General features: G+C 39.7%; 1 protein-coding gene across 6 annotated transcripts in view; it reads right to left on the reverse strand.

The window, feature by feature from the left end:
- The window catches only part of SFT2D3 (SFT2 domain containing 3), a 337,681-nt gene that overhangs the window by 280,244 nt on the left and 45,173 nt on the right, over positions 1 to 12,264 (reverse strand). For 5 of the 6 annotated variants that reach the window (XM_044072066.1, XM_044072069.1, XM_044072068.1 and 2 more), the window contains one exon: positions 12,127 to 12,204. The gene's annotated coding sequence lies outside the window, so the exon portion shown is untranslated. Of the gene's footprint in view, positions 1 to 12,126; positions 12,218 to 12,264 lie in introns of all 6 variants that reach the window. The other variant, XM_044072067.1, reaches the window with a different exon arrangement.

Raw genomic sequence — 12,264 nt, forward strand, 5'->3', positions numbered from 1 at the left:
CTGGGACGACATGATTGACAGACCACGATGCTTTGCCAGAGATGGTCTGCACCTGTGGATTCAGGTTACTGGCTAAGGCTCTTGCCACCCCTATAGTGCCTTTTTTAGGCAAAGTTCAAAGGACAAAACCACCACCGTAACAGGTACAAGCATGCAAAATCTGAAGGTAATGCTACTCAATGCTAGAAGTCTAAACCTCAAAACGCACTCTCTCGAGGCACTCTTAAAAATGGAGAACATCGATATCTGTGCAGTAACTGAGACCTGGTTCAAGGCTCCAGAGAGCACCCCTGCAATACCAGGCTACAACCCTTACCACACTTTTCGGCCACCAAACCAGGACCAAAACACTAAAGGTGGAGGAATGTCAATATTCACCAAGGATATTCACACCACCAGGCTAGTTGCCCAACACAATGCGTCTGAAATTCTCCAGGTGCAACTAACACTAGGTAAGACTGCAATCCAAATTGTAGCTTGCTACAGATCCCCCACCATACCCCAAGATTCTCACTACACCTTTCTAAACATACCGGAAAATATTAAGATAGAATCAAACACCCTAATACTGGGTGATTTTAACTACCTTGCCATTAACTGGGAAAACTACTCATTTACCAACACCTTTGTCCAACGGTTCTTGGAATTCATAAATTCCAATGCCCTGGATCAACTAATCCATAGTCCCACCAGGGGCTCCAATATCCTAGACCTGGTCATTACCAACATGGAAAGTCGATGCTCCACACCTATGGTCATCCCCTCGTTAGTCTGGTCTGACCATAAGCTAATCACCCTTAACATCCACATCCCACCCTCATCCCCCAGTAAGGAAACCTCCATAAAAAACTTCTCCAAAGCCAACTTCATGCTACTCAAGTCAGAAGTGACAAACTTCATGACACCCATGCAGACGGGAACTAAAAGTTCAACTGCTGAATCCTACAATAAGGCACTGTACAAGCACATCCACTCGTGCATAAATTGTGACATCCCAAATAGAACCAAGATGCTCTCATCCAAAAAAAGGAAGCCAATCTGGTGGTCCCCTGCCATAAACAAACTTTACAACAAAAGGAAGAAACTGTTGCAGAAAAGAGGAAAATCCCAGGATGCAAAAAACTCCCTTACCAGCCTCAGTAAGAAACTGAGATCCCTCATAAAATCCTCCAAAGCTAGTTACAAAAATAAAATTGCCAAAGATTCCAAAGACAACCACAAGGCATTCTATAACTATGTTAAGAATCTAAATGGCAATGCTTAGATCTGCTCTGAGCTAAAACAGAATGGCATTAAATATACTGATCCCAAGGATATTGCCAATATCCTGGCAGATCGATTCAGTGCCAACTTCACCCCCCTCTCACCCCTAAATGGCCCATCTCAATACCGGAAGATTGCCAAATTCCGGTAATAACGACCACACAAGTAAAAAAACACACTCTCCAAAGCTAAGAATACAGCATCCATGGGACCAGATGACATCCCGGGCTGTGTACTACATGAACTACAATATGAACTGGCACCTCACCTAAGTGTCATGTTTAATCATAGCCTCACCTCAGGTTTTGTGCCCACTGAGTGGCGCAGAGCTACAGTTATCCCACTCCGCAAGGGGGGATCCACCTTGGATCCCGGAAACTAATGTCCCATCAGTCTGACAAGCCTTATCTGCAAGGCCATGGAGAGTATTATCATGGAAGTTATAAACAAAGACATTGGCAACCTTCAAACACTGGACCCCACCCAGTTTGGGTTTGTGAAGGGCCGATCTTGTCTCCTGAACCTGACTGACTTCTTCGAATCAGTCTCCAGAGCCATGGACAAGGGTAAGGTGGTCCACACAGCCTATCTAGACCTTGCCAAGGCCTTTAATACCATCCCCCACTCTGGAATCATAGATAAACTTACTAAGCTGGGCATTAATCCCTACATCACCCAATGGGTTGCTAACTGGCTTACTGATAGAACCCACACTGTAAAAGTAGCCGACTCCAAATCCAGCTCCAGACAAGTGGAGTACCTCAGGGTTCAGTCCTGGGACTGCTCTTGTTTGGCATCTACTTCTCTGAAGTACAGGCCAACACTAAGGGACTCTGGCTAACAAATTTCGCAGATGACTGCAAACTGGGAGCCATTACTGAATCCCCAAATGATGTGGATACTCTACAAAAGGGCCTTACAGAAACAGATGCTTGGTGCCAGAGCCATGGACTCAAGCTCAATGCCAAGAAATGTATAGTTATCTCCTTTGGGAAAAAACATGTATCCGTGAATTACCATATAGGTGGCAGTACACTAAACACCGAAAGTGTGATAAGAGACTTAGGGACACAGGTGGACAGTGGTCTCACCTTCGATAACTAAATCGCCATAACAGTCGGGAAATCCTTCTATGTGGCACACCTCATCACTAAGGGCTTTTCATCCAGAAAAAAGGAGGTCACTGTCCCATTGTACTCATCCCTCATTAGACCCATTATATAATACAACGCCCCATTTGGTATGTGCCTCTCAAGACATCTGCAACAACTGGAAAGGCCACAGAAATACCTCACTAAAAGAATCACAGGCCTAAAGCAAATGCACTACGCTGACCGCCTTAAAAAATTCCAGCTATACTCTGTCGCATAACGTCTACTCAGAGGCAATCTCTGCTTAACATACAAGGCCATGTCAAACCCAGAGCTGTTGGACATGCTACACTTAAAGAAATCCCAATCCCTCAGAGCCAGCTCCATGGATCTAAACCTTGTCATCACAATAAACAAAACATGCTGGAGGGATAGGTTCCTGACCCAGAGACTCCCCAGACTCTGGAATAGATTCCATACATGTCAAGCAGAATGCCTCTTTGGCCCTCTTCAAAAGGAACCTTGACGATTGGATGGGAGAAAGGAAATTCACCCCGGGGATCACGTCAGTTGCCCTGCTAGACAGGGGTCCAGGGAAGTAAATAGTGTGGGAAGAAATAGCCAGGGAATTGTTATGGCTAGGCTTGTATAGGCCCTAGGGCTGACAGCCTAGTACAAAGCTATGACCTATGAACCTATGACTTTGGATGTTCTTCCATGACTGCAGAGTTTGGTACACACCAATTGTTTAAACAGATTAAGCACACTGCACAGCACATCATCATCAACCCCCTTTTCCCATTTTTACATGGGCTTGAGGTGTCACACAAAAATGCTACCACCTCTCTTGACTGGTATCCTACCTTCTACAGCCATGCTTGACTGTCACAGGCCTTGTCTCATACAGTACATCCATCTCTTAGCTAGATGTCCTCATCTCTTCTATCTTCCTGTCTCTCCTAAATCTGTTGCCTTCTGCTTTTCTGCTTTCCTGCACATGTGATTAAACTATCATAACATTTCTCCTTGACCTTCTTTGAATTGAGGCTACTTTGGCTTCTGATCCAATATCCTCATTTCTTTATCTGTCCCACAGTGTACACCGTATCACTCATCTCAGACACTTTATCTCCATCACCTCACACTTCCTCAGATTTTCTACATGCACTTCCCAAGTTTCAGTGCCTTACTGAAGCACTGAGCACACCAGTTTTGCACACTTTACTTTTCAGCTTTGTCAGCATTTTTTTGTGACCTATGCACTCTGACTCCCTATTATTTGCCGAAGTTTCTGTTTAGAGCCTGCTTGTAGTGTGACATCATCTGCACCTCCTTCCAGTGTGACCATCTGCATACAGTAGTTTTGTTCAGCTGGCCCCTCCAACCTGTTGCAAAGCACAGCAACAATGAACCTAAAAATATTCTGCCAATAGCATACATTTTAGACCATGGTAATTTCCCCTCTTAAGTTACTGCAAAGTACTTTAATCAAGGCTAGGTGGGGAGACATACATTACAATTGTACATCCTTCTGTCTAGTGGGATAAGAAACTGTGGAGATCATGGAACTCTGGTGTTACATAATTAGCATAATCACCGGATTTTCTGGAGAGTAAAATTTAAGTACTTTAACCTACAAAAACCCATATGGATAGGGCTCACAGTATCTGCTTGATCTGCTTTTCAATATTTCACAGTTGTAGCTTTATCTTCCTCAGGCTACACTCTGCTCAAGATTTACGGGGTACATCTGGAAATAGTTAACAATGTATGTTACAAATATGTTATAATCTATGTACTGGTGTTAGCAAACTTCCTTGCTTACTTTGACATGAGGCATGTCTGAAAAATGTAGCTTGTTCTATTCCATCTTCCATGGTTATATAATGTTTAACTATTTAATATGTATACCTGGCCCTGACACTTGGAATATCTTTTTTCTTTAATTTATCCTTTTGTTGACTGGGTTAGTCCCACTAGGCTAGTAGCCTCTTTTCAGAGGAGACATGAGGCAGAATTAATACTACTCCCCTCAAAAGTTGGACAGGACATCAGGAAACTTCCTCTACATAGGTGCTATGAGATCCTTTATATCCACCTGAGCTACCACCAATAAAGCAGATGGTGTGTTAGTTTTGTGTGTCATCTGAAGGACAGCACACTTCTTATGATGCACTGCAGTGTCAGCAATCATTCTACCTAGTGTGGGAATAGAACCCACAGGCTTCTGCATCAAAGCTGAGTATGCTACCTGTTGTACCTCTAATACTGCTTGATCCTTACATAATTCTAAGCCTAGTTCCATCTTAGTTTCCAGTTTCAGGGTCTCTCTTAAGACATATCTGGTTCAGATCTCAGTTGTTCTACTTGAATGTGAACTCTGTCTAGCTATGGGTTTGGATCATATAATACCATTTGAATTTCTGGACTAAGTTGTTTCAGAATTTTGCCCTGCACTTTGGGAACGAGTGCGGTTTACATTAAGAGTCAAAGGTTGCACAAATAATACTCAAAAAGGGAATTGTCACATTGCATAGATATTCAGTGCATTAAACTGGTTATTTTGCATGACAATATGATCAATTTGAAAATTCCACTTTCATTTCTTTGCAGCTTTGAGCCGCAATTTGCAAACTAAGCACATTTTGATAAGAATTGTTAGCAGGACAGTACATTTCATTATGGAGTGGCTGTTACAGTCAAATACACATTTTTATGTAGAAGGTAAAAACATAAAAGCTTTAGGAAAGCATCTAGAACATACACACAACAGGAAAAAGATTCACGTTTCACTTTCTTTTCAATCCATTGTCCCAGATGCTCCTCAAATATTACTTGGAACCGTTCACTTGATATGCACCTATAACATCTACCTGCTCACAGTTCTTATTTATTAGTCCACATATCTTTTCTCGCCTATTCTTTCTCCTCATATATAGGTTCATAGGTGTATACTAAGCTTATGACCACTGGTGCCTTTATAAGTCCAGCAAAGCACCTCAATTGTATCCCTCAAGTTTATGTGCCTTAGAGGTTATTTTAAGGGGTATATGTAATCTAATGCATGAATTATATGCTGCCTCTGTCCATGAGAAGCATAGGTGCTAGGCCCGAGGTGCATTTCCAATTTCTCATCCACTGATCTAGGTTTCTCTTGAAAAGTATTAGGGAAGAGCTCTGCTTTACATGGATGTAAAGCCTATATCTACTCTTTATCCTTTGGAATATAAGGTATGTGAAGAAGCTTTCACTCATTGGTTTTTATCTTCAGTGTAGTTTTCCATGTTCTATGTCTGCTCTCCTAAACTTTTGTAATGAATCAGGAGCAGTAGTCTGTAATGGTGGTACTATAGAAAATGTGTGTTAACACGCATGTAGTGCTGTCATGTAAAACGCTGTAGCCGTGTTCACATCAAACTCTCAGTTTTATGTAATTAGATATGTACAATATATTTCTTGTTATACCAATTATCTACATTTTAGATATGAGCAGGGAGGTTCTGCAGCACAACATTACCGTCATTAGCGTAGCTGTTGCCAAGTCTCTCCTGTATCATACTGCGTGCGTTGTAGGCACTAATCTGCTCATGCAGCACAAATGTACCGTTATGAGATCATGAACATTTTATTAAAATAATCCTTTAAACAAGTTGTTTCCAGACTTAGGAACAACATTAGTAACTCACTCAATTCATTAGCAAAGTAACTAAAAAAACAAAGCTACAATGCAAAATCAATCCAAAAATGAGGTAATTCATAGATAGACAAGCAGCTACTTACAGACATATTGATCACTGCTGTCTAAGCAAACAACTGTCTGCTCAGATATAAATCTGTTTGTTAAACTATGTCTTCATCCTAGGACAAATATGGATCTGTCAGGGTGCAGGTACTTTTCTATATATTCTAATTATTGTTGCTTGTGAAGCAGAAATCATGTAGTTTTTTCACAGCTATCTGCTATAACAAGGGTGGGGGGAGGGGTGGTTAGGCAGTAAAGGGGTGTGATTGGATGGTGCTGCTGATGATGTGTGAGTGCAGTGTCAGCATTGCCTTATGAATGCCAACACTGCATTTGCAGTCACAGCTGAAGTGGTCACTAAATGACAATTTAACTGTAGCAAGTTGCTTGTTACATTTGTAGTAAGGAGGTTGCCACAGTTCAGAGTAGAAGAGTGTTTTTTTCTCTTCAGTTTTGAGTTGTGGGGGTCAGTTAGGGAAACTCCTCAAGGAGTTTCCTCTCTACAAGACTAGCCTGGTGGCTCCTATACTGTATCCAGTCAGACCCTTTGTTCTATATAGTAAAAACTGGAAATTCCTGGGCTAGTAAACAGCCATCCACCCTATTAATTCCTGCCACAGTAGCTCAATAAGCCACTTAATTCCCCAAATGGTATACCCATCCCCTAATGGAGCTCCCTTCCTCATGGCAGCTATCCAAGCTCTGTTGTGTGCTGCCTGCCATAGGGAGCTTGCCAGCATACTCTCACTTGTATACAAGGATTTTTACAGTGACAGGACATGTGCATAGGCTAGTGATTCACAGGTACAATACCTAGTACCCCCACAAGATGTCATCTAAGTGACTAGCCATAGCTACTTCCCTCCCATAAGATGGATGAGCTTGCAGTGCCTACTCATTCCATCCTCCCCAGCCAGGTCCATCTGACACATTGAGCTGCAACTATAAATAGTTTTGTGGATGACAAAAGTGAAGAGGAGGAAATCCTGAATATTGTATTAAAAATGTTGCCACATTAAAATTGTGTTAGCTTCTAAAAAACTTCATGCCAATATAATGGCACAGATTACTTTATGCAGACATTAAAGACATTCTTAGTTGAGAAGCTGACTTTAATTTTAGTTATTTCAGTTACTCGGGTATCAATTGAAAAACTGAATCATATTAAGTCACAAATAGAATTTTTTTTCATTGATATGATATACGAACAAAACTTTTCTCAACTTGTGGTAGAAATCACTAAGGGGCACAATTACTCTGTACCTAATATTGGTTAATCAAGCAATAACCAATGAGTGGGTGTGGAAATTTTGAGGATTTACCCACGTTTGATGTGATTTTATCACGAGAGCAGAGCCAAACTAAACTAACCATGGGTAAATCCTAATATACCTACATCCACGAGTCAGTTATTGCTATTATACAATGACACAGTTTAAGAAAGAAATTGCTTACTTTTGAATGTATTTGTATAATGGTGCAGCAGTGTTCCTCCCTGTTGTTGCCTCATTCTTCTGTGTTTGTTGATGTACTGCACATGTGTATGGGACTTACCATGCTTGTACAGTACATTGGTGATGCTGAAAACAAGCAACAGAGAAAGGAAGATCTCGGTTGTTTTTTTCTTTAAACTATAAAATCTGGACAGTTTAGAGGTATGATGCAGAAATACAAGGAAAACCAGGTACATTTCTTAAGTTTTGCAGAATGTACCTGATTTTCCTTGTATTTGCTCTGCCATCCATACATACCTCTCAACTTTTTAGCTGAAGAAATGTGGACAAGGCCTTAAATAATGGGGAACAAAGGCCCCAACATATGGAGTGATTATAAATGTTGCTCTCAGAAAGCTGCTAGAACAACAAGATTTCTGTTATTGTGCATTGTCTGAAGGATATGAAGTCTGAAACTGAAATTATGTCTTCACTCCTCAGTGATTTGCCAGAAAACCACAAATTGTTTGAGGAACAGACCAAAAATATGATACAAAAATCTGGACAATCTGTGAAAATCTGGACAGTTGAGACATATGCCTCTGTAGCATACACTAACAGAAGGAAGTCTGGATGCCCAATGGTACTTTTGAGACTTTTTTCTTTTGGTATATGCTCGATTCGAAACAGCCACTCTGGTTGGGCTGACCATTCAGCATACACATTTTTGAATAGTAATGAGTTATCATTGTATAATAAATATCATTTAATCTCAGAAGTTGCTGTGTGAATGCCTTTAGGAAATAAAGACCACAATGCAGTCTATTTAAGATGATCAAGTATTATTCTGTACTTCTCAGGAAAAAGATTTTTATGATATGGAGAAGTTAAACAAAGGTGAACTTTTGCATAAATTGATAAGTGTGGACTGGAAAAAACGAGTTGAAACTTGGGGTAGGAGTGTGGGTGGCTGAAACAAGAGTGATAAAAAAGTGTCAATGGTCTAATATACCTCGGTGGAATAGTCATTTCATTAGACTACTTAAGGAAAACAAAGGTGCTGCTACAAAAATAATATAACATATAGTACAAAGTATAATAAAACATATTTAAATATTATAACCAAAAGGTGGAAAAGGAAATTGTGCATGAAAAAACAAGCATATGAAGAATATTTAATTAAGACAGCTAATAACAATAACTTTTTATCAGAATATATAAGAAATCAGATCCTGATAAAGAAGTTATTACACAATAACAAGGTAGCAACTGATACACTATTACAGAATTCTTTAATAGGTTCATAGGTGTTTACTAGGCTAATGACCACAAGGCCTTTTTTAAGCCTAGACATGCATCCCAAATCTCTGACAAGTTCTGGCACGGTGGCACCCTTGATAACTGTAAGCAGGGGCTTGGAGATGAAACATTCACAAGCAGGGGCCTAGGACTGTTTTGCAGTTTTTTCCTTACAAAACGACTTAAAACCAATTCAGCAAGTTTCTATTAATTCTACTTTAGAATTACCTTACATTTTTTTTGGATGTTGTGAAGAATGTTTTATTTTTATTTTAAGTTAAAGGAAATTGGTATATGGGTTCTGATCTTATTCTAGGTAAATGAGTGCAAGAAATGTCCAACTATCTGATATCACCTTTATTAAGGATTTTTAATAGTTTACTCCTTCATAGTATGATCCCAAATAATTGGAAGAAATCATACAGAGTCGGATTCCATAAAGTCAGCTGTTTTTGATGTATTACACCGATATCAGCACTGAACTTGCCGATAACTTTGGTTGTAAATATACCACAATAAACTCAAAATAACCCAGCGCACAAGGAAGTATCACAGTAGCAAAAGCACACCAAACAAACCTGCAAGTAATCCATAAGTAATGAGAAATCGTTGTCAAAGTATGTTGTACGTTAACAAAGTTACAGAAAGATTATCAAAACTCAAGCAGCCTGATGGTTATACATACATATGCATAACAGAATCTGTCCAGTAAGGTTAAGGACAGCTGCAGAATATAACTGACTCTGTTATGATAAAAAAATGCCAGCTATTCCAATGTAAGCTGTATGGCATTCATAATAATATTTTCAGAAGTTTGTCCAGAAATGTTACAGACAACTATGGATATTTATGTAATTCCTTTACTAACAAAATATACTTGTGCTAAAGCTCCATACCCTTTGTGATACATATCACAAGGACTCTGTGCTGTAAGCTCAGAGGTACCTACTGATATCTCTATACATTATGTACCAATAAAATATGCCTGTTTTGCATTTATGGATTTTGACAGAATCCATAACATTTCTAATTAAAAAAATTAAAGGTGAAGAGCAATCACGGCCACATTGCCACAGCTAACATTTGCTAACAATGGGTTCAGGACTTATGTGGAGAACACAAGGAAGTGGGAGACAGAAAAGAAGATGTGGGGTACGGGTGAAGGAAAGGGACACACAACAGGGATGTTGGAACAGAAAAATCTGAGGGAAAGTCAGAGGGGCATGGGCATTTTTTTTTTTGGTGGGAATAGGTCCAACTTTTTTTAAGAATTGAAGAAAGGGGGAGGGGAACATCAGAGCAGATATACCAATAGAACAAATATCACAACACATGACAGACAAAGGTTGGAAATAAGCAGTAAGGATAGGTAGGTTACGCAGACAGCACACTGCACAACACGGACAATGGAAAGTTGTCAAACAGGGTGGGGCTTTAGCCATGATGAAATGCAGAAAAACACATCTACCCATGCACTATCACTTTATGACATGTTGCACACTATGTGGCAGTCATACCTGAATACGTATGACCAATGGTAGATGTGTGTTGGAGGGTTATAAGCAAGGATGACAGTACAAATTGAATAAATAAACACATATTCAAGTAGTCTGTCAGCAGTGCAAGTCAAGCAACATCACACATGAACAAAAGCAGGTCTAATAATGTTAGATAACTGAAGCAGACGACAAGAGTGTGAAAGGCAACAACCAAGCACAGTGCCAAAAAGAAGTACTGCAGAAAAGTAACAGAATGCCCGCTACATACACAAATAGGTATGCACAAGCAAAACAAACATGTAATGGAATGCATATATATTGCACACGCATGCCATGCCAAAGACAACACTCAGTTTTGGATGTATATGTATGACTGTTAGTGGCCTAAATGGAACGTACATGAAATCAAGTTCATACACTTATACAGACCAATGACATGTAAGAATGTCTAATAAAATATAACTACAGCAAATATATCAAGTTGTGCACACGGATGTCAACCATGCATACTGATCAACACACAAGTATAATGAGAACAAGGATGTATTGCAAGCAATAGCCGGATACTTGTGTGCAGATGTCCTGCGTCATAAAATGGCCATACATTTGGCACATGTTCCCCCTGTCAACAACTAATACACAGCAATGGTCAATAATTGCAACAAGGCAAACATGTACACAAAATATAATATGGAAATATGAAGGTGGAAGGGAGGTGGGCAACTTGGGCCTACATCAGAGAAAAGCAAGACAGGATAAGTTGACACTGCAAATACATGTGTACATAGAAGCCAAACCAAAATACATTTAACCAAAAGGAAAATGAATGCCACACGGGCAGAATATGTATAAAACACACATACAAAGCAATATGCAATCATGCAATATAAACATGCATAGGTAAGCAAGCTAATGAATTTCAAACATGTCCACATATACTGTCATGCAAATGTTGAATAAACAAGCACAGGTGTATGTCACCCACCTTGCTCATTGCCAAGTAGAGCACACTCATGTGAGCATCATTAAAGCACATCAGTGGTAAGTCACTAAGTGTTCGCAAGTCTAAGGTAGAATTGTGTATCAGTATGGATCCAACTATGTGCAGAGACATACAATCAATTAATGTGTGGAAAGTGTGAACGTATGTGAATAAGTAATGGATTTGGAAATACAAGATACAGCAAACAGGGCATGAATTTATTTATTTTTATTTATTTATTTTATTTTTCATTTGTTTATTGGGAAAAGTCTGACTGGGCATTGTTGCCCATTTTCAGCAGAGGCCCGGGAAGAAAAGCTCCACATTAATAACAAAAGCACCCAAGGTGTTGTAGGCAGATGCAATATCCATGTTGAAGTGAAGGGGATGCCACACAATCTGCGAACAGCAGCACAAGCACTGACACAGTAACACCCATTCAGTCCTTAAATAGGCAAGTTATGTCACAAATACAAGTGTACCAACCCATGCATTGTAAGTAGGAATTAAAGCACTAAGACTTATATACAAACATCCACCTCAAATTATGTGCGACAGATACACTAACCCAAATGTTAAGAAGAGTACAAAAGAAAAACTATGTGCTGAAACAATGGCTTAATGCTACATGATAGCGGGACATGTTAGTATTTCAATTGCAGTTGTAAGCACAGCTATAGTCAGATACTTTCACTTACGTTACTGATGCATGATGTGTATTCCTGCATTCTAAGTAGTATACATGTTAATGTGACAAATACAGGCCTGAAAAAAGGATCAGATGCATTTCATAAAAAAGAAAAAGTAATCAGCATACCTTTCTCCCTCTGCTGCTCCTCAAGCTTCGGCATCTGGTCGATGTACAGAGCTCGGTTCCTGGTCCAGTCTTCATCACCTGAAAACAGAAACTATGAAAGATGAATTGCTCAGAACAGTTTCTAGACAATTTATTTCT

The sequence above is a fragment of the Protopterus annectens genome, chromosome 5.part0 (genome assembly GCF_019279795.1).
Source record: "Protopterus annectens isolate FY-2018-M chromosome 5.part0, PAN1.0, whole genome shotgun sequence".
Lineage (NCBI taxonomy): Eukaryota > Metazoa > Chordata > Ceratodontiformes > Protopteridae > Protopterus > Protopterus annectens.